This window comes from Mesocricetus auratus, unplaced genomic scaffold (genome assembly GCF_017639785.1).
Source record: "Mesocricetus auratus isolate SY011 unplaced genomic scaffold, BCM_Maur_2.0 Super-Scaffold_100003, whole genome shotgun sequence".
Taxonomy (NCBI): domain Eukaryota; kingdom Metazoa; phylum Chordata; class Mammalia; order Rodentia; family Cricetidae; genus Mesocricetus; species Mesocricetus auratus.
The window spans coordinates 64,966,655-64,980,404 of record NW_024429188.1 but is presented as its reverse complement, the minus strand read 5'-3'; the positions used below and the strand labels follow the sequence as shown (position 1 = coordinate 64,980,404).

Below are 13,750 nucleotides of genomic sequence, written 5' to 3'. Positions count from 1 at the left end.
ATGTGGTAGGAATAATTTTCATCCCATTTTAATAGTGAGGCTAAAGCACAGATAGGCAAAATAATACAGGGAAAAATGATGGAAAGAATTACTTGTTAGTTTAAGAAGAAATGTATCCCATGTCAGCACGTATTCAAATTATGGAAATTTACTCTTTTGCTACTAGAAAATTCTTTCTTAAATTTATGTATAGTGGAAGCCTATTTTAAATATATATGAATTCAGGCATGTCTTCTCTTGCTGCTCAAAAATTGTTGTGAATGCATCAAAGCCTTTAAAATTGCTTCACTTGTCAAGATGATCTTAAAAGCAGTGAGGAGGTGACATCAAATGCAGATTAGGTTGTCTTCAATCGTGAGCATAAAATTTGTACTATTAACAATGATAACCGAAACATGGGAATGTTTCTTCAAAGTAGCCCCTCAAGCTCACCCCAACCACATTGGACCATCCTAGAAGTGCAGATTTTGTAAAATCTGGCTTTACCTGTAGTCTGCAAAACTTTTACAGCTTGATTACATTTATACTATACTTCATCCATTTATGATATCAATAACCATTGAAATGTAACATTCCAATGTGGAAAACAATCTCATTCTTCTTTTTAATATTAGCACCAATCTTTTTAAAATATTTTTATTTATTTAAATTAAAAACAAGCTTGCTCCACATGTCCCAGCTCCCTCTCTCCTTCTCCCCTACCACTATATTTATACTATGTTTTATCCATTTATAATCTCAATAACCAGTGAAATCTAACGTTCCAATGTGAATAACAATCTGATTCTTAAAACATTGTTTAAAATATGAATATTTTATTTTAGAAGCATAAAGATTAGTCTTAATTTTTCAGTAGGATCTCAATATTATTATTGATGCTACTTTTCTAAAGAACATGTAAAACACCAAGAATATATAATGTTTGGCTTTGGAAGGTTGAACCAGGTTCTCACTATGAATCCTATGATCCTTATACATGTGATCTTCTCCCTGCCTGTGTTGTCTAAGAGATGGGATTGTGGTTGTATACAACAACACGAAGCAATGGATGTTGTATTCATATTATGATGATTATCTTTACTGCAATGATGGAATCCAGAATTTTTCTATATCCACTCTTCAGGTGAGGGACATCTAGGCTGCTTCCAGGTTCTAGCTATTACAAATAATGCTTCTGTGAACATAGTCGAACAGATGTCCTTGTTGTATGAGTGTGTATCATTTGAGAATATGCCTAATAGTAGAATTGCTGCATCTTGTAGTATACTAATTCCTATTTTCCTGAGGAATCTACATACTGATTTCCAAAGTGACTATAAAAGTTGGCACTCCCACCAGCAATGGATGAGTGTTCCCCTTTCTCCACATCCTCTCCAGAATAAACTATCATTGTTGTTTTTGATTTTAGCCATTCTGACAGGAGTAAGATGATATCTCAGAGTTGTTTTGATTTGCATTTCCACGATGGATAAGAATGTTGAACACATTGAGTGTCTATCAGCCATTTTAGACTCCTCTATTGAGAATTCTCTATTTAGTATTTACCTAACATTTTAACTGGATTATTTCCTTTTGGAGACTAGATTCTTGAGTTCTCTGTAAATTGAGGGGATCAGTCCTGTGTCAGAGGTAGGGTTGGTGAATATCTTTTTCCATTCTGTGGGCTGCTGTTTTGTCTTGTTGACTGTGTCCTTTGCCTTACAAAAGATTCTCAGTTTCAGGAGGTCCCATTTATTAATTATCTATCTCAGTGTGTGTGCTACAGGTGTTATATTCAGGAATCTGCCTCTTGTATCAATTCTTTCGAGGGTACTTCCCAATTTCTCTTCTAAGAGTTTCAGAATGTCTGGATTTATGTTGAGGTCCTTGATTCATTTGGACTTAAGTTTTGTTCATAGTGATAGATATGGATCTATTTGCTGTCTTCTGCATGCCAGCATCCAGTTATGCCAGCACCATTTGCTGAAAATGCTGTCTTTTTTCCATTGTATAATTTTAGCTTCTCTGTCAAATATCAGGTGTTCATAGATATGTGAGTTAATAGCAGGGTATTCAGTTTGATTCCATTGGTGTACCTGTCTGTTTTTGTGCCATTACCAAGCTGTATTCAGGACAATTGCTGTATAATAGAGCTTGAATCCAGGGATGGTGATGCCTCCAGAATTTCCTTAATTGTACAGGGTTGTTTTTTGCTATCCTGGGTCTTTTGTTTATCCGTATAAGGGTGAGTATTGTTCTTTTATGGTTAGTGAAGAATTGTGCCAGTATTTTGATGGGGATTGCATTTAATCTGTAGATTGCTTTTAGAAAGATTGCCATTTTTGCTATATTGTTCCTTTTCAAGAGCATGGGAGATCTTTCCATTTTCCGGTATCTTCTTTAATTTCTTTCTTGAAAAACTCAAAGTTGTTGTGAAACAGGTCTATCACTTGTTTGGTTAATGTTACCCCAAGATACTTCATGTATTTGTGGCTATTGTAAAGGGTGGTGTTTCTCCGATTTTTTTCTCAGCCCATTTATCATAGTAGGGCTATGATTTTTTTGAGTTAATCTTGTATCCTTCCACTTTGCTGAAGGTGTTTATCAGCTGTAGGAGTTCCCTGGTAGTGTATTTTTGGGTTATTAATGTAAACTCTCATATCATCTACAAATAGTGAAATTTTACTTCTTTCCAATTTTTATGTCCTTGATCTCTTTGTGTTGTCTTATTGCTCTAGCTAGAACTCCAAGTACAATATTGAAGGGATACAGAGAGAATGGACAGCCTTGACTTGTTCCTGATTTTAGAGCAATTGCATTGATTTTCTCTCCATTTAGATTGATGTTAGGTATTGGTTTGCTGTACATTGCCTTTACTGTGTTTAGGTATGTTCCTATTATCCATGATCTCTCCAGGACCTTTATCATGAATGGGTTTTGAATTTTCTCACAGGCTTTTGTCGCATATAGTAAGATGATCATGTGGTTTTTCTTTTGAAGTTTGTTTATTTGATGGATTACATTGATAGATTTTCATATGTTGAACCATCCCTGCATCCCTGGGATTAAGCATACTTGAGCATGGTGGATGATTTCTCTGATGTGTTCTTGGATTGATTTGGCAGTGGAGATTCCTCAGGAAAATGGGAATTAATCTACCACTAGACCCAGCAATTCCACTCTTAGGCATTTATCCAAATGAGGCAGGTTCATACAACAAGGGCATCTGCTCCACTATGTTCATAGCAGCATTGTTTGTAATAGCCAGAACCTGGAAGCAACCTAGATGCCCCTCAACTGAAGAGTGGAAAGAGAAAATGTGGTACATTTACACAATGGAGTATTACTCAGCAGAAAAAAACAATGGAATCTTGAAATTCGCAGGTAAATGGATAGCACTGGAAGAAACCATCCTGAGTGAGGTAACCCAGTCGCAAAAAGACAAACATGGAATGTACTCACTCATATATGGATTTTAGATATGGATCAGGATAGTGCCAGTCTGCACTTCCACAGATAGAGAGTCTGGGAAACAGGAAAGAACCTAAAAGATATGCATATATGCATAGTACCCAAGAGAAGAGGATGGAGACAAGATCCTCTGATGGGGAACACGGCGAGGGGTGGGGGAGTGGGACCTGGGAAGAATAGAGGGGTAAAGAGGAAGGGAGTTGGTCATGGGGGAACAAGAAGTTGAGGGGGTGGGGGTAGAATAGGGGGAAGAGGTAATCATAGGATCGAAGACAGATCAGGTACCAGAGTGACCTCGAGTGACCTAAAGGTATAACATCAATTGGCAAGCTAAGCAATAGTGGAGGGACCACCTCGAATGCCCATTCCTGATAATGAACTTGATGTCTATAACCATCTGGGAGCCTTCATCCTGTGACTGATGGAAGCAGAGGCAAACACACAACTAAGCACTGAACTGAACCCAAGGAACCCAGTGACAGAGAGAGAGGAGTGATGAGCAAATTGGCAAAGAATGGGCTGGCAAAACCAGCAGAGACAGCTGATCTGAACAGGGGAGTGCTCTTGGACCCCAGACCGACAGTGGGGAGGCCAGCATGGGACTGATCTGGACCCCCCCAAATGTGAGTGTCAGCGAGAAGGCCTGGGCAACCTATGGGGCCCTGAGCTGTGGATCAGTGTCTATCCCTGGTATACAAACTGTCTTCATGTGCCTATAGCACAAAGAGAGATGCTCTCTCAGCCTGGACTCTTAGGGGAGTGCCTTGACCCTACCAAGAGTAAAATGACAGACTCTAGATATCCCCTATGTGGAAGGATTTGGCAATAGGGTGGGAGGGAGGGGGGGAAGGGGAGTGCGGGAGGAGGGGAGGGAGAGGGAACTGGGATTGACATGTAAAACAAGCTATTTAAAATTAAAATAAAAAATGATAAAAAAAAGATTTGAGCAGGAAAAAAAAAAGAAGGAATAATAGCTGGGCTGGAGGGATAGCTCAGCCGTTAAAGGCTAGGCTCACAACCAAAAATATAAGAAGGAATAATAGCTACTGCCAGTTTACCATTTATGTTTGTGGTCAGACAGAAGTAGCTAACAGCATTTGCTGAAGTTTACCATTGACCTAGTTAACTTTGGGCCAGGAAGGAATAACTAATTGTATTTACTGTTGGCAATTTACCTTTCAGTTCTGAGGACTGTTTGGAGTTCCTATCATTGGTTAATCTTTGTTCTTGCCGTAGTTACAAGCAGCCTATAGATTTTCATCAGTAACCAAAAGGACAGTGCTTGTTTAATTTCAATTTTGCAATGAAAAGTGAGCACTTGAAAAAGAGTTACAAGGAATTTGGGGGATTCCTACTACAGTGAAGGAAATCTGCATCAATTTTAAGTTTGTAATTTGTATCTACCAAGGTTTTACTATAAAGTACACCATTTGTTTGAGACAAAGATGACATTGATATTAATAATTAAGTGGTACATGGGAAGCAGAAGAATAGAAAAGAGTATATTCATTCACTTCCTTCCTACATAACATCCCCTATTGCTTCCACTTAGAAAGAATGAGACATGGTATATTGATATTATAACATATTAACTCATATGAACTCAACTGTGCACATGACTCTCCTCCTTTGATTACTGCAATAGTGTGTAAGTAATTTGAATTCAACAACTGTGGTGAGAAATGTTGGGAATATTAATGTGTGTGACTATTGTTTAGGTTGGATCTGTTTAACCCTGTGAAGATGTGATTCTTTGCCTGTCTAAAACACCAGATTATCTAATAGAGAGCCAAACAGCCAATAGCAAGGAACAAGGATAGGTGGGGCTGCAGGCATAGAGTATAAATAGAAGGAGAAATGAAGAAAAAGAGGAAGAGCAAGAGAAGGAGAGGAGGGCACCAGGGTTCAGCCACCCAGCCAACTAACCAGCCACAGAGTAAGAAGGAAAGTAATATATAACGAAGTAAAAGATAAAAGCCAAGAGGCAAAAGGTAGATTGGTTAATATAAGATAAGGAAAGCTGGATAGAAGCAAGCCAAGTCTCCAAGTGTGGGAGCTGGGTGGTGCGACCCTCAAAAATGACAAAGCATAAAAGAGTAAAACATTCCACAACAATGAAGTTCAGTGTGGCAAATTGGGTTGTGTTTCTTCTTCTTTTTCATAAAACACTAGGTGTTAACCACTTATCTACATACCACTGGATTTACACTGTTTTGGATATAGTGCAGTGAGAGACAAAGAGAGACACAGAGAGACAGGGACAGAGAGGGAGACAGAGAGACTTGGGTAACATTCAGCTACAATGAGTCAAACTCTAATGTGGCTCTGGTATTCCACTCAATAACAGCCTCACTTAGGTTGAATTTTATCATGCAAAATTATTTATGTATTAAAGACACTTTAATCACTGCAATTTATTTCATGTTCTCTTTTTCAAGAATTCAGTTCATACTCATTTTCTCTTTATGCAATTTTATTTTCCCATATATTCATAAGTTTTTAGAAGGTTGAAGTGTTAATATTATGCCCAAAGAAACTCAGGGGTTATCTTATTTTCACTTTTTTGTATCTGTTTTGAAACATCATATCTTGGAATATTACAAGGACATTAGTGCACTGCAATGTGACGGCTGGGTGAGTTATGCTATAGAAGAGGGTGACTATTAAATAGTTACTGATGTGCAAATGTTTTCAGTTGAAATAGCAATCATCACAAATAGTAGCTTTCTAAGTGAAATAACAGAGTACAGTGGGCCTGTCATGAAATGTCTGCAAAATCCACACTGCTGATTCACTCTCCAGGAGCTAATAACTTTAACAGCATACATACTCCTTTCTAAGCCATGGTTTGTGAAAAAATGATTTTTACAGTTTCTTAGTTTTTAATATGGAGATGTGTTCTTATCTCAAAAATAAATGAGGTTTAAGTTATTTCTTGTTATCCTTGTTGAACAAAATCTCTCTAAATGAAGTCAGTTAGGGAATGAATAGCTGCAGGGATTATATATAATAGGATAGCCAGCTTCTTTCACAGCAGGCTTTTTACATTTTCTGCTTTAGAGTGATGTGACTGAGAATTCTAACTGTGTGGAAGGTGTTAGGTGGCGGCAAAAGTTGTTGCTTTCAGTGTATTTTCTATAGGCAAGCCTACATAGCTGCTTTTATTAGCAGACCACATTCCCGGGAAAACATAATTTATCCCAACATTTGCAATTGCTACTTGACTGCAGTAGCTTTTTGATCACCAAATACCAGTTTGCTTTTTGCATTATGCACATCTAGACACTCAAGAGACTATAAAAATGTGTTTACAGATGAAGGAGTTCTAGGGAATCGTTAGCCAGACCGTCTTCTTCACATATGTAAAGCTTAGTAATATGGAAGAGTCTCATTTCTCTCATCCAAACAATTGTTTATAGCCATGTCCATTGGGAAATGCCAAGAAAATGTTTAAATCCTTCAAACAATCATTTGGACAGTTAGCATTTTAAAATATCATATGAATCAGTGGTGGTGGTGCACATTACAATTCTCAGCACTGAGGGTTGAGGCAGGATTGCCACAATCTTAAACCCCCCCTTGTTTTGACAATACAAAATATTTCAGGTCAGTTTTACATTCTGTGTGAGATCCTATATCCAAAAGGAAGCCATATTCATTTTAAATTATAAAATTAAATCTTAGTTCAACTTTGACATTATATTTTACATAAAGTAATTTTCACTTAACTCTTTCCTATTATCTCAAAATGATATTGATAGTCATCCCATAGATACATATTACTTTTACAACTAATTAGCATAAGCTGAAAATTAAAACCACATTTCTTAAATTAGTAACATTATTTACCCAAATTGATAATACTCACTTAAAAACATTAACCTCGGGAACCACTGCAGCATGAAAATATGTTTTCAGCACTACATCTAATCTGAATAAAATATTGTTTCGTTGTCATATGCAATAAATATTAGCTGAAATGAAGCACACGTAGGTCAGGAATTGAAACCTAACCCAGCATCTTTTGCATTGTGTGCCATAATCCATTGTGATCAGTTTTCTTCTTTGAATTAAACACATTTAGGGGGCACCTGGGCTAACTATGTTAAGTTCATTTTTATGTCCATTGAACATTGTTTTACTTGATGAATGTGACATAAATGGTATGTAATATTTTGATATGGTAAGTGTCTTGGTGATATAGTCAAATGGACTTTTTAGGATGTAAACATAAGCAGTCTGATGCTATTATTAAAGTAAATGTACTTAATTTTCATTTTGTAGTTGGTGGGGAAATGTCATAGCTAACTAGATAATGAGATATTCTCTTACATATGATACATAGATGACAACTTTGGCACTGCTGTTTAGTGACTGCATAAACATTTCCTGTGGTCTGTTTCTTAGCAGAACTTCATCACAACCATTACTGTAAAGTCTGGATGAATGAAGCAATTTAAAATTACAAAATTATTGATGCATAGTAAATATCTGACAGTGTGAAAATCATTGCAAAGGTAGAAATAAGTTATTTTGTCAAAAATAACTAAAATGCATAACAAGGTTGATTGACATATGTTTATACTACAGTAGCTCCAAGAGGGAAAATGGTTTTAGGTAGGCAACACTTCGTATTATTAATAGTAAATAACAGTGTCATTTTTATTGAATTTGGACTGTCCCGGCATGGGCTGCGTTTTTGTCTTCATGAACTGTTCTTCTTTCCTGTACAGGATACATACCTTTATTGGAGGCCAAGACATAATACTAAACTGCAATTCTATCTGTAATTATAGAAATTTAGGTAAAAACTCATGGCTTATAGGCCTGATATAGTGAAGGATCACTGTGAGTGAATACTTTCGATAGGGTTGTTATTTATTGATTTTTTCCTTGATCCTAAGAATCAAAACCAGATGAGCTTCTCAGAGTTGAGTAGAATATTTTACTGGGGATAAAAGCTAATGATTTTCCCACTAAACTACAGATCAGCCTTTGGATTATTTAATTGAGACCTCTTTCAGGCTGGAAAACATATCAAAAATAAAGGAAAAAAGACTAAAATTTTAGCAAATTCTTAGACACTATATATTAGCTAAACCAGAAAAATATCTAGTTTTACACATGTTGTAAAATTTGGTGTGGAATTAAAATGTTGAAATTTAGAAATCATTTGAATAGCTAAGTTTCATCTTGATGAGCACTGTATTCCAGGATATAATTACCAGGTAAAATGCACAGGAATGTACATGACCACTCAGATTGGAAAGCTTACCCAACACTTAAGGGTGATTCTGAGCTTTCTTTATTTGTGAGATTGAAGCCATGTGCTTTCAGCATCAGTATTAGTAGCAAATAGGAAGAAAAAAGAGTTGTAGTTGACCGTATTTTTGGCTGACAACCTGTAAATAATAACATGGAGAATTAACATGTTTATATTAATCTACATTCTGTCATATAGTTTTTTTTAACCTCTCCTTCATTCTGTATGTCCAACTCCTTTGACGTCTCGCTGTTGTTTCAAGTGTGCCGAGATTCATACCAAGCTCTTTTCTCTCCGTGGAAGTCCTGCCAATTCTTTTTGCTTAGCTATTGGTCGTTCAGCTTTTTATTAAAGAAATCACAGTGGCACGTCTTCATGTAGTGTAAACAAATATCAAAGACAGAGAAAATACAATTCTAAATTTAAAAGTACAGTTTTTTGATATCTTTTCACATGAGATGTCCCTAGAAAGGAAAATTATGTGCTACCATATGATACATTTAAATTCAAATTGATAAAATTAAGTGTGATACATACCATTGTTCTGTTATATTAAGACTATTTTGGGTAGATTGTCACCTATATTAACTGTATATTATTATTATTGTTGTTGTTGTTGACTAAGTGTTTGATATAAATAGTATAATGATGAGAATGTAAGCAAATAATATCATTAAGACACATAGGAAGGTGTATTTTGTTGACATAAGCAATTGGTCTTGTATGAGTAGTTTTTCATAGGTGAAACAGTTGCAAATTTATATCTGAGACAAAAACATAGACAGAATTCCCAGTCACTTAAAATTGAGCTTTAAACAACACTGGAAACAATGAAATGATTTACAGTTGGCACAATCTTTAAGAATATAAATGTGTTGCTCTCTTAGTATTGGAGTTGAAATCTGTATAAAAAACAAGGATATACTTCTTAATGAACTATCTTTAATTAGTAGGATAGCTACAAAAGTTTAAAATGCAATAACTTCTTTAAGTTATGTATGAAAAATATTTCCATTTAATTTAGTCATTTAACTGAAGATGAATATGTAATTTATATAGATAATTATCAGCATAAGAAAATATGCCTGATTTTCATGAAGAACATATTTAATAAATATTATACAAGAAATAATGTGCTACAATGATCCTATTGCTATTTTAACTTTCCCTCAAAACTTATTTTCTATGTGGATTTGAGTATTATATATTTAATCAGGAAAAAAGCTATATATAAATCAGGACTTCTACTTCATCTAACATGGAGAAGCAGTTTCTAGATTTACTTGTTCATCTTGAGAACTATATGAATTAATAAAATAAACAAGGGTTTCAAGGCATTAGACATTAGAAAACAGAAGAAAATGATTATTGATAAAAATAAGTCAAAATGAATGAAATTGTTTCTAATTAATGCTTTGAATGAGTTTCCAGTTTGTGTTACAAAGATGAGGGGCACAGACAGAGTCTATTGTTTTGACTTGATGATATCATGAAAGACCAAAGTACCTTGAATTTGCAGCACAGAATACAGAGAATTGATTGGTATATATAAAGGATGGGAGATATTCTTTGAGTCTCCTCTGAGAACACAGATTAGTACATATATACAAAAAAGCTACTGCTCTAGAAAAAATGTTAATGGCTGGAGACAAGGATGTCAGACACATAGCACTGACAAGATTGACTCATACTATCAAACCATTTCTCTTATGAAACACTGGTGTGGGATGTCCTTCTGCACTCTGTGAATATGTGTTGCTATTATTGGTTGATATATAAAGTTTCTTTGGCCTATGGCATGGCAGAATATAATTAGGCAGGAAATCCAAGCAGAGATAATGGGAAAAAGAAGGCAGAGTCAGGGACATGCCATCCAGCCACTAAAGGAGAAAGATGTCTGAGCAACACCAGTAAGCAATGGGCAATGTGGCACTACATATTTTAATAGAAATGGATTAAATCAAATGTAAGAGCTAGCTAGTAAAAAGCTATTATATTATAATCTTATGATTAATATTAAGCCTCTGAGTGAATATTTTATAAGAGGCTGTGAGACTGGTGTGGGGGACAGAAAAGCTCCTGCTTCAGAATACTACATAAAGTATGAAAAATCATCTTTTCTCTATAAAGGGGAAATACAAATAACTAATTTGTAACAATTGATTATTCTATACCTAGGATTTAGATGAAAATAAAAATGTTCTGTATACAACACTCGCTTGAGTTAAAATCCCAATGCTATTATTAATGTTCTGGAATTTCAAAATAATATAAATTTTATAAAGATGGCATTTCCATGTGCCTCTAAGAAGGGAAAGAAATGAGGGGTAGGATTAATATTTGAATAGATAATATTTTAAAATTATTCAGACACAGTGATAATCATTAAGTTTATTTACTAGTGTTGTCACAACAAAACAGCAAATTGATTTTCTTATGTCTGGATGCTGGAAATCAGACATTGAAGGTGTTGCCAGGCTTGTTTTTCCCCCAGAGGTCTCTCTTTGGATTATGGATGATCTCTTCTTAGTGTGCTCTCACATGATATTTTCTCTCTGTGTGCACATCTCTCTAGCATTTCTTTGTGTGTCACAATATGTTCTTCTTGTAAAAATTACCCTGAAATCGGATTAAAGCCCATTGTCAGAGTTTTAGGCCCCATTAAAACTAATATCACATTCTGAGGTATTAGTTTGATTTAAAAATATAGTTTCAGAAGTATACCATTCAGCACATTACAACTAATATCTGATAAATATGATAAGTATAGTAAACCTCAGACTCATGAATAATGAAGAAAAATACATCAGTCAAATAATTGTTATAATGACAAAAATGCTGGTAATCTTAAAATCAGGAACAACTAACAATTTTCTTATTCTAAGTAATAAGAACAAAAGAGCATTGGAAAGGTCATGAAATTTTAGGGGAAAGGAAACAAAGAATTCAACACAGAGAGAAAATGTATGTCAAGAGTTGAATCTAAATATCGATATTTTGAGAAGGAAAGGTGTTGAAAAAAATCATTACTAGTGGATATAGACTACAAAAAAATGAAAGGTGTTAGGCGCAGAAAGACAGAGGTACCACATAAAAACATGTATCCATAAACAAAAATGATGGAAACTGAAAGTGGATTGTTTTATTATTTAACATATTTTAAAAGTTAAAATGCTATTTAAACACAGGCCCATACAATGTAGTATGAAATGAATATCATAATCAAAAGTAAACTATTTCACAATGATATAGATACCATAAGTAGGAAAACTACTAATTTGTAATAATATAGTATAATGAGTACAATATCACTTGTAATTAAATGGTGATGCATTGAGCATATATTATAATTTTCTGGAAACAGCTAAAATAATCAAGAAATAATTACAGCTAATGTGCCAAAAAAGCAATAATATGTGATGATAAATCTATTCATTTTAAGCTTGGAGAGGAAAATAGGAAATAAAGAATAAAAAGAATAATTTAAAATTTGTGTGAGTTTAAATCTAACTTCATCTGTAAAAGTATGTGACAACTGCTTTAAATCCCCAAATATAAGATATTTTGTCACTCAATTTGAAAACAAAATACAAATTCTATGGACGTTCACATTTTAATGAACTTACTTTAAATATAAAGATATAAATACCAAAAAGGGAATTCATTCCGCAGTTTTCTACACCATTGCTTTATAATCCTTCTATCAGATAAGATCTTCTTCTAGCTTTCTTCTTTGTCAAAGCTGTATGGATTCATGGGTATTCGCAGTTGGATATCATTTAGAGACAGTCTTTTTCTATTTAAATAAAAATGAGTTGTATAAGAAATACAGAAAGAAGTCTTACTTCATGCATATATGATGAGGTCATAAATGTTGGTGATTGTGTGAAGAAACGGAGCTGTTTGCATGAATGGGCTTATGTATGGATTCAGGTATTGAAAACATTACCATGAAATTTAAAATAAAATTACATGGTCATATAGCAACTTTTTATTTATTGCAGCATTATTCACAGTTTTTCCATTATTTGATGACTAGAGAATATGCTGGTGTTGATATAAATATATACAGAGGTTGGTTTTTTATATTGGATTTTTATTTGTCTTTTAAGAAAGAAATTAAAATAGGGTAAGGAGAAGAAGAGGCTCTGGAAGGACTTAAGGAAGATGGAGCATATGATATATTATATGATGTATTTTAATTTAAAAACTGTTTTCACCCAGGCATTTTGGTGCATGCCTTTAATTCCAGCATGTCCGAGACAGAGGCAGGAGGATATGTGTGAATCCAAGACAATCCTGGTCTATAGAGTGAGTACCAGGACAGATAGAGCTACACAAAGAAACCATGTCTCAAAATAAATTAATTAATAAATAAACAATAAAATATAAATTGTTTAAAACTGTAAAAAGTTGCAGGTGTTGCCACTCATTACACAGTGACAATTTCCTTTAGTCCTATATATATATCTATGTAAATTATTTCAATTCTTTACTGAATCAGTTATGGTGCATAATATTGCATATATTGTTCATAATCTTACTTCCTATTTATATAATGTCATAATATATATGGTCTTTATACTCTTTTACATATGTAATGTAATATCATTCATATTGAAAAATATAAAATACCCTTATTTACCAAAATATGGAAGTAACGAATCAATTATTATGCTAAGCAAAATTAACTGGATACAAAAGATAAATACTATGTCATTTCACTTATATTAGAAATATAAAGAAACCTGAACAATAGGTAGATAATAAGCTCATTTTATTTAGAAAGGTACAAATATAGTTCAGTTGATAGTAAATAGTATATTCATTTTGTACATTTTCAAAAAAAGGTTACTAAACAATCATACAGCAACACATAAAACCAAGAATATCATAACCCATACCTCATAACATAAAGAATGGATAACCCATAAAGAAAACAAGATAAATTAGGCTGAATAATAATTAAGACCTTCAATAAGTAATTGCACTCTTAAGAGAATAAAAAGGCAAAGAGGTCATACATTGAGATTAAAA

At 34.1% G+C, this 13,750-nt stretch overlaps 1 pseudogene; it reads left to right on the top strand.

Annotated features, from left to right (window-relative positions):
• The window catches only part of LOC101824430, a 149,917-nt pseudogene that overhangs the window by 90,248 nt on the left and 45,919 nt on the right, over positions 1-13,750 (top strand).